The sequence below is a fragment of the Limanda limanda genome, chromosome 12 (assembly GCF_963576545.1).
Source record: "Limanda limanda chromosome 12, fLimLim1.1, whole genome shotgun sequence".
NCBI lineage: Eukaryota > Metazoa > Chordata > Actinopteri > Pleuronectiformes > Pleuronectidae > Limanda > Limanda limanda.
This window is the reverse complement of record NC_083647.1, coordinates 19,762,849-19,773,310: the sequence shown is the minus strand read 5'-3', so window position 1 is coordinate 19,773,310 and position 10,462 is coordinate 19,762,849. Positions and strand designations below refer to the sequence as shown.

The 10,462-nt window shown below is 39.2% G+C and overlaps 1 pseudogene; it reads left to right on the top strand.

The window, feature by feature from the left end:
* The first annotated feature begins 2,343 nt into the window (after window positions 1-2,343).
* LOC133014957 (eukaryotic translation initiation factor 5A-2-like) lies at window positions 2,344-4,702 on the top strand (annotated as a pseudogene).
* Window positions 4,703-10,462: the final 5,760 nt, after the last annotated feature.

The following is a 10,462-nucleotide window of genomic DNA, read 5'->3' as shown; positions in this document are numbered from 1 at the left end:
GGTCTGTTGAAAATTGAAGGGAATCCATAGAACGACTTCATTTCCACATGGGGCTGCATTATAACTGTATTTGTTTGAGATCACCGAAAAGTCACTATAACCTATAAGAGTTTACAAGTCCTGAGCTATGACACTAGACATAATTGACTTACATTTCTTATAAATCTCTGTAAACAGTTATGTGGGACACAAGACTTTTACTGTGAAAATCACGTGCCTTGAGCCTGTTAGTTCCTGGATCAGCCTTTAACTGTGAGTCGCCAAGAAAAAGGAGTTAAAGTGCAGTAAATGCATTATACTTATATTTAATCAAAAAGAAAATGTTGCATCAACTCGCAACAGTGGCTCTGAAGTTCAAAAGACTTGAGATGTGACACTCCTGGAGCCATCCGACATACATGACATACCAGTTTCACACCATCCGACAGACCTGTCGCCGTAACGTCTGGAAGGCAAGTATGTGAATGAGCTAATATCCATTATGTAAGTGTTCAATTTGAGAAGTGCGCTTATATCATGTCCTTTCTTTTCTGTTTTTATGTATTTTTCTAATTTAATTTTCCTTTTCTCATATTTATTTTCTTGTCTTTTAAAAATGATTTTAACATATTTACTTTTTAAATCCGTTCTGTACTTATTTTGAATTACATTTTAACATTTATATTCATCTATAATGTATGTAAAGCTACATTTCCTGTATGAAAGGTGCGGTGGAATAAAGTTTGTCTTCTTATTATTAATGTTCATGTGTTTAAATGAACACAAATGGTTGTTTCAAGCATGTTGGCATTGGATTTAGCTTATAGCATTAGATTTTTGATTCAGAGGTGTTTGGATAATTCAGGTTTAAAATGTCTGTCCCATTGCATCACATAAGGGTATCAGACAGGAATGTTAGCAAGGAAGTGGTTGAATGCTAACCTTAGCTGTTGTCTAGTGGTAGCTAATGAGACATCAAGATGTGTCATGTAACCTTGAAATATTTGGTCCCATATTGCTCCATGTTATAACTATCCATTGTCTTTTCAGTTTCTAAACGGTTAGGGGCCATCCCATGGTTCATAGTGGCTGATCTGTTTAGTTGAGTTGTTCTTTCCTGTTTGGCTGGGTTACTACGTGTTTATCCTGTTTGCTGTGCTGCTTCTATTAAAAAAACAACATCTACATTCAAATAAGTTTGTTTACAAGGAGAAAATTATATGTTCCCATTACACAAAAGCAGTGCAATGAAAAATGTGTCACTATTGTATGGACTGGTTCATCTCTCGTACTCCTATTTTCAAACTCTCAGGTTAAGCTGCAGGATTTTAGTGTTTTGGGTCATTTCTACCACTAGCATTATATCCTCTTAGGCCAAAGCATGGAGAGGCTTTTATAACACAAGCTCTAAAACCTAATGTATGTATGTTTTCCACTAGAACTCTGAACATGGAATGAATTGTATCAGATGTGTATCAGCTGTTTGTTTGCAGTTGTTTTCCAGCTGTTCACGGATTTGTGTCAGATGTGTACAGATGTGTATCAGCTGTTTACAGGTGTTTGCCTGCCGATCGTCCCTCCTCCTCCCGTCCTCCTCTCCCATGCTTCCATCGCCACCACCCCCCCCACCTCTCCGCTCCTCCTGTGGTACATAAGCTCCACGCATGCAAGACTCACATTATTTCAGGGTGAGCAGCACAAAGGTAAGAGCAACTCCGACTTCCTCTTTTTTATTTGTGTACTTCTTACTGGATAATTTTTCTTCTTCTGATATTTATTGGCGGTTGGCAAACGACTTATCGGTGCATTACTGCCAGTGTCTGGAAAGGAGCGTGAGTCAGAATGGATATGTACCTAAATTGTCTTAAACAGTTCTGTGTTTTTAAAAACCTGAATATTGCCCTAAATCCTGCATCACCTCGGTAGTATTTATCTTATACCAAATGTGAAACTCTTTCTTTGGAGTGAGTTTTTAAGTGTCTGTGTCCGTCTCTTTTATTGTGAACAGACTAAAGATATATGCTCTACTGTTTCCTGCTGATCACACCAGTCACATCTGCCTGTGTCGTGCCTGTTTATTATCTCCAGGGTGCTGTTTGTAGACCTTTATGACCAAACCTCATTCTTGATACTATCACCTCTTCCTTTGTATCGCTGGTAGTGTTTTCTCATTTCACTTAACAATTCTAAAAGCGAACAATTCTGCTTTAGTCTTATTACATAGTAGTATCTACGCTCAGGGACTTTCATATCTAACTCAGATGCCCCAGACAGAGAGAGAGCTAACTTGCGACGAGGTTTGTCGCAAGGTACAAGTTGTGTTCTGCTTCTTATTTTTTGTCATGTATTGTTCCTGTTCAAAGCACAGCCTGTTGACCACCATGGCGGATGAGGAATTCAACAAAGGACACTCAGGGGCTTCTACTACATATCCCATGCACTGAGGAAGGATGGATTTGTCATGATTAAAGATCGTCCCTGCAAGATCATTGAGATGAAAACCTCCATGTCTGGCAAGCATGGGCACGCCAAGGTAAAAGCATCCTGTGCATCATTTTTGGAATGGCGAGCTCAAATGGGTAGTTCACCCAGAAATGTACTCATTATCGACTCACCACTATGCCGATAGAGGGTCGGTTGAAGTTGTACTCAAACACTTCACCCACCCCTCCATCGGTACAGTGGTGAGAAGATAATGAGTGCATTTTGATTTCTGGGTGAACTATCCCTTCAAGGCATTTAAGTGAATTAGTTTGATCTGGCCCAGTTTAATGAGTGACCCCTGATGCTTTCTTGCCCCGAGGCTGAATCTTATTAGTTGTGGTGTTTTCCCAGGTTCACCTTGTTGGAGTTGACCTCATTACTGGGGCGACACATGAAGATATCGTCCCATCTACCCATGACTTGGATGTCCCACTTGTAAATATGAAGGATTACCAGGTAAGGGGTCCTTGTCTGAGCTCTTGTTGTAACTGATGGGCCTCGGGGGGGAAGTGGCATTTGTAATGAATGCAGGGATCTTGTGATAATTTTAAAACAAGTCTGCTCATCAATGTTGGTTGTTTTGACATGGTTTAGGATCGATATTCTCAGTTTAGTATTTAAGGTCCCCAGAGGTCAGGTGATGGAGCTTCTTTTGTATATCTACTTTACTGGTACTGGTTATTCATGAGTGGTCTCTACTTTTATTTACTTTTTAAACGACGATGTAAATGTTTTAAATGTTTATCCTTGTTTCCCCTTTTCTAATGGCACATTCAGGCTATCTGTGTCCAGGACGGTTACTTGTCCCTCATGGATGATAATGGAGATACCAGAGAGGATCTCAAAGTGCCGGAGGGTAAGCTGGGCGATGAAATCACAGAGAAAATCAATCATCATGAAACATGCATGGTAGGTTTCTGAGATCAAAAAAATATCTTAATCTAATCCTGTCTGAATCTGATGAAATTTTTTTTTCAAAAGTGGTTTATCATCTCATCTTGTGGTTTGATGTCACCTTAAGGAATGCTGCTACATTTCACTGTGCGATGACAATCAAAGGATTCTATTCTATTTAACTCTGTTGACTGATATTTACCTACAATTTGAGTGTCCAAGTTCAGCCTTTAACATTGAAATTAAGCATTAATTAAGCATTAATTCATTCATGGTTGTGTCTGTGGTGGATTATTGTATACATACACTGTTGGGTTGGTTTACCGTCTGCCTTGTACTCCTGCTAGGGTTGCACTATATACTGATACTAGAAAGGTATCGAAATAACCAGCAGTTAACAAATCCTTGAGAAGAGCGTTTAACTTTATCTACTCAATGCACAATAATCACATTAATATCGCACAATGTTTTTACACAGGCTTTGTCTTGATTATGGCCACAAATATGACTTTACTTGTATAAAAGTATAGTCCTGTGTACACAAATACACAAAGTGTGAGGTCACTTCCATATTAATGTGTTTTGCTTCTAAACAAACTTTACACACAAGCGTTAAAGCTTTGTATCAGTCCCAATCCCCGTCCTAACTGGTCCACCTGAAAGCCCATTTCAAGTGACCTTTCAGAGTGCCAGTGTAAACAGGAAGCAGATTCTCCTCTGCTTTTGTTTACTTAACTAAAAGAAAAAATACTTTGAATGTGAAATGACAATTGTGAAAAGGAAGAAAGAAAATTGAGAACACACGATGAACGATGAGAAATTTAAAAGACAGCTCAGCAGGTAGTCAAGTCATGACTGGGAACCAATCAAGAAGTAAATGTTGGTGACTGATTCATTGTTTCTGAACGTCTCGGTTTTTGTCTGTTCTACTTCAACACAGCCCAGAGTTTTTAAAACTAAAATGGCGCCAGCTGCATTTCCAAACCTCTGTTTATGGTGCTTGAAAATTCTGGAGTCGTTAAACAAGGTGTCAAGTCAAATGAGACCTTTTTAAATAATGCTGTACAGATAGAAAAAAATTATCAAGGTAATTTATCAAGCTGGGCTGGGTTAAGTTAATAAGACATTTTATTCCACACCACCTTTTAAACACCCAAAGGCACCTTACAATACGTTATAATTATTTGACAAAATAATACCAGACAAATGATCTAAGTTGACTATGGATTTTAAGTTGGATTCACAATGACTCTAAAACTAATCTTTGTCTGTCCTTCCTTTTCAGGTCACTGTTTTAGTAGCTATGGGTGAAGAGCAGGTCTTCTCCCTTAAGACTTTATATTAAAGTACAAAGCTGGACACCTCACAGTCTTGTTTCCTCCGTTATGGTTTTCAAGCCCCAACAAAGCTGTTGGCCTTCACCCCTCCACCAGTTTATCTGGTACTACTCACAACTGAGTGATTTTACTGTGTAGGCTTAATAAACGTACTGGCTACAAGACATTGGCTGTTTTCTCATTTAAAGTGTTCTAGTTTTACGTCGCCCCCCCAGTGGACACAATAGCAGCTGCAATAACTGTAACGACATTTGCTAAATACATCATCGAAGGTTGCTCAGTGTTCATCTGAGAATTAAATGCATGTTTGTACAACACCGGGACAAACCAGCAGACGGACAGAAGACGAGAGACAATGGAGGAACTTGAGAGCGGCAGCACCAAACACACACAGTAATCAGAAAAATCACAAAAACATTGAACCGGAATGACATGGTTGGCAATACTAATACTAATTCATTTCACTGAACATGACGTTTACATGTTACAATATGCTATACTTCATGATCATGATCAGAGTCCAAGCCCAACCACGGCCAGCCGGGCTTCAACCACGGCCAGCCGGGCTTCAACCACGGCCAACCGGACTTCAACCACAGCCAGCCGGGCTACAACCACGGCCAGCCGGGCAACAACCACAGCAAAAGGTCTACACAGTGGTGACTCAGTCTGCCGTGCAGTCTGATACGCATGTTGACCGACAGCTTCCTGGTACCGAAGGTAACAATCCAATAGCAAAGTGTAACATTAACTCAAATAAAAAGCTACGTGTGGCCAGAGGGCTAAGGGATGTAAATGGGAAACAAATCATTAATCAGGCAATCACAAAACACAGGAAGTGGAAAGTCTTTCAAACTGTCAACCACTCCAGAATAATATGGGATCCCAAAGTTAAACCTAAGGGTTTATTTGGTGGTCATCTTAACATAAGAAGTATTGTATCGAAAAGTGACCAAATCCAGCATCTACTAATGGAATCAAATTTAGATTTCCTCTGTCTATCTGAAACCTGGCTACATGAAAACTCACCAACTGCAGCACTAAACAAACCAGGCTATCAAATGTATAGACGAGATAGGGTGAAATCAAAGGGAGGCGGGGTTATGGTCTATCTGAAGGATTGTATCCAATGTAATGAATTACTGCTGTCAAACTGTGATTTGGAATGTATTTGCTTGAATATCACTCTATCACCACAAATGTCTTTTATTCTTATTGTAATGTATCGCCCACCCTCCTCAAATAATGATTTTTATGAAAAATTCCAAAACATGCTCAAGGAATGTCATTTTAAGAAAGAGGTGATAATAATGGGAGATTTTAATGTAAATTGGGAAGATAGATCAATTAGAAAGAACCTCAAACAAATAACCGATGGGCTAGATCTCTCACAGCTGATTAAAGGTCCAACAAGAATAACCCAATCCACCAGAACTCAGATTGATTTAGTGTTCAGTAACAGACCGGAGAGAACCTCAAAAACGTACAACATGATAACTGGGCTATCTGACCACAATCTAACTCTTGTGGTCAGAAAGTTAACAAAAAAGAGATTTAGCTCCTCTACTAAGGAACATGAAAGCATTAGAATCCCCAAGAACATGCAAGAGTCTTTTAAAAACACTATTCATAGTTTTAACTGGAATGATCTGTTATTTGGAAAAAACCTGAGTGAGGGCAGTCAAATATTCTCAAGTAAAATTCAGAGTATAATTGCAGAATTTTCCCGTAGCATTAGGAGTAGGAATAAAAAGAACAGTCTTCCCTGGATAAATGCAGACATTTTGAAACTAATGAAAGAACGTGATCTTGCATTAAAAAAGGCCATTAGAACAAAATTTTATCATGACAAATATCACTTTGCCATGTTAAGAAATAAAGTGATAACAGGTCTGAGGAAAGCTAGGGCTGATTTCTTTATTGCTATAATTAGTGAGGCACGGGGTAATCCGAAAGTAATATGGACTCAGTTAAAAAAACTCATGGGACAACATCATAGCGCAGGAAGGTCAATTGAACTTGACTTGAATGGAAAGCTGACCAAGGACCCATCTGAAGTAGCAGTAGCTCTTAATCGATACTTTGTTGATTCTGTAGCAACTATTGCAAAGGGCTTCTCGACTGATCATGTTAATGTGTCTTCAGTAAACACAATGGAGCCAGCCTTCAGTATAAACACTGTCTCAGAAATAAAAATCACAGGTATTATTAAATCTCTCAAACCCTCAAAAGCTAAAGATTCATTTGGTATGGACTCAACGATGCTTAAAGATATCGGTTCATCATTAGCCAATCCCATCACTAAAATTGTTAATCTTTCAATATCCCAAGGGCAGTTTCCAAGTATTTGGAAATCTGCAATTGTCACGCCAATTTTCAAATCTGGTGATCATCATTCCGCCTGTAACTATAGGCCGATCAGCATCCTCCCTATAATGTCTAAAGTAGCAGAAAAGTGTGTAGCTGAGCAAATCATACACCACCTGAACAACAGCTCATTCCCCCTTCATCCAATGCAATTTGGCTTCAGATCCAACCACTCAACCGAGACGGCTAATTGTTTTTTCATTGAGAAAATTAAATCACTGTTGGATAAGCGTGGCGTTGTCGGTGCTGTCTTTATTGATCTCCGCAAAGCATTTGACACTGTGAATCACAAGGTTCTATTATCCAAGTTATCCAATTTTAATTTTTCTGTTGAGGCACGTCAATGGGTTGAATCATACCTTTTTAACCGAACTCAAACTGTTCGAATAAATAACCAGCAATCTGACACCCTCTCCTTGTCCACTGGTGTACCACAGGGATCCATACTGGGTCCACTTTTATTTTGTTTGTATATCAACGACTTGCCGTCTGTGTGTCCAGAGGCCCACATTCAAATGTATGCTGATGATACTGTGCTGTATGTGCATGGATTGATAAAAACCGAAGTTGCTGCCAAACTCACAAAGGCCATGCTGAAAATTACAGCATGGCTCAATCAGTGCTGTCTCCAACTAAATGTGTCTAAGACTGTTGGTATGTTCTTCTCCAAAACAAATGACTGTAGTGAAAACCCAGATGTTCTTGTGTCAGGAGAAAAATTAGAAATTGTTAAGGAATTTAAATACCTTGGCATTATTCTGGACTCCAACTTTAATTTCAGGGCACATGTAAAAACTGTCTGCAAAAGGATCAAATTCAATCTTGCCAATTTCAAATTTATACGAAACTCTATGTCCACCGAGGCAGCCATGATGTACATGCATTCAATGATATTCTCTCACATGAGCTACTGTCTGACGAGCTGGTCTCAGGCTAATCACACAACACTAAAACCACTACAGTCTTTGTATAAACAAACACTGAAAGTTCTGGACAAAAAACCAAGGCAATTCCATCACTGTGCAATTTTAAGAAAACACAATCTAGTGAGCTGGGAAAACATGATTAAGCACAAAAATGCATGTCTCTTTTACAAAATCATACATGGCATGGCCCCTCCTCCACTTAGAGAATTTGTAACTATTAGAACAAACCAACATCGGATCACAAGAGGAGTCATGAAAGGGGACTGCATTATTCCATTTAGGAAAAGTACCTTTAGTCAGTCAGCCTTCTCTGTTGCAGCCTCACGTGAATGGAATAACATCCCAACATGTATCAGAGACCTAAACACATATCGGTCATTTAGTTCTAATCTGAAACAGTGGCTGTTTGATAATATGATCTGCCAGCACTAAACTTGACCCGCCTGCTCTTGCCTCCTTGTGTCAGCGTGTCTGTGAATTTGTCCTGCAACTTACTTTGTATGCTTGCTTGTTTGTATGCTTTTTGTAGCTCGTTCTATGTCTCTCCTGTGCTGCTTCATGTACTATTGTCATGTCGACTTTTTGTTAGTTTGTTGTGCATGTACTGTCTGCTTTGGTGGGCTACTGCCTCGATGTCTAACACATATAGACGTCCTCTATAAGTCCTAGTCTACCTTTTCAATTTGTGTTTGTTTGATGCTGACTCTTGTTTGTCCTGCATGCTTCATGTATTTTAATGCTTGAACTACTGAATACTTGTATGTGGTTATAATTAATGTTTTATCTGTTGCTTTTCTATGTTCTTTTTTAAACTCTTTCTGTTATTTGCTTATTTGCTTTTTAGGGAGCCTATTGTTACATCTGGCCAAGGACTGCAGATGGAAACTAACCTTCTGGCTAAATCTGGCATATTTACAGAAATGTCTATTAATATGCACTGTCCCTGTCAAAAAAAAAATAAACAAAACAAACAAACAAACAGCTCTGTGTCAATATGTCCTCAGTCTTTTTTTTTTTTTTTCAGGCAAAACGCATGCAACGCTTCAAAATGCATGTGCTCCGGCCCGCTCAGTGCTGCTTTTCAGTCCTAGAAGTTTTTGAAATTGTATTTTATAGTTGGTACTTTCCAGGGTTGAGCAATCCTGGTTTAAATTGTAAACCTAAGCATCAGGAAAAATAAACTTTAAACATTTTAACACCTTTCAAACTAAATTTAGCAACACTCATTTATTTATGAAGCTGTATTTATTCTATTGTTCTATTTTATCCATTCAGGATTCATTGTTTCTCATTGGATCTTTCTGGTGTAGTGTCTTTCCCCCATAGCACGATGAAAATAAAGGTAATTATTATTATTAGAAGTAGGAGTAGCAGTAGTAGTAGTAGTGGTAGTAGTAGTAGTAGTAGTAGTAAGTTGTGTTTTCTCCCCTGACATTTGTTTGCTTGAATGTTCGTTAACAGGATTAAGTAAAAACTACCTGATTTATCACCACAAACACCTTTGTCCGAAGATCGGTCAAGGGGAAACCTAGGGGCTGGTTCCAGGGGGCGCTGTTGAGCCATTTTGCCTCGCCCATTTCCAAATACTCCAGAATACGTACATTTTCACCACTTTCTAATTTTCTGCAAAGTTTAGAAACTTTTTGAACATGTTGAAGCCGTCAAAAAGCCAATTCACTACGCTCAGAATGATAACAATTAGTAGAACCGTACAACTTCATTTGGGCCTCTCAGCGTTCGGTGCTCGGGTCCCAGCTAGTGCTTTCAACATCTCTTAGGGGCCATTTTAAGAGGGGGGGTGGACTGAGGATTGAACCGCCCACCTTGTGGTTGGAGGACGACAACACAAACCTCGATATGCCTGTCACGGTTTGTGGAAGGAGATGGACCCAGGATGCAGAGGTTTAACCCTTAGATGCATGAGTGACTGGACCCTACACTCTTCCATAAGTGGGTCAAAAATGACCCGTATTCAAATCAATGGGTTTTTATGCAATTTTTAGTAATATAGTTAAGACAACACAAGAATGATTTCATGATTGAATATATTATATTTTTCACTTTTTAACATTTTTGAAAAATAAAATTACCCAGAACAGCAATAGAAAAATGTGAACATCCATTGTGTGTGTGTGTGTGTGTATGTGTGTGTGTTTGTGTTTGTGTGTGTGTGTGTGTGTGTGTGTGTGTGTGTGTGTGTGTGTGTGTGTGTGTGTGTGTGTGTGTAACTGTCCAGTCATTGACAGTTCCTCTCTCCTTTTCCTGTTTTGCCTTGCTGTCTCATCACTGTATGCAGTTCAGACAAACTACCTGTTTCTGGCTGTGATCATTGCACACAGGTGCATTTCCCACACCTATTGTTGACTTTGCGATCTTTGTTACTTGGGCAGATATGACACCTCTTTCTCTTTGGTTGGCCCTGTCTGCTTCTTTCCTGTGGCTGGGTTGTGGCTTTTGTCACCCCACACCTTTCCA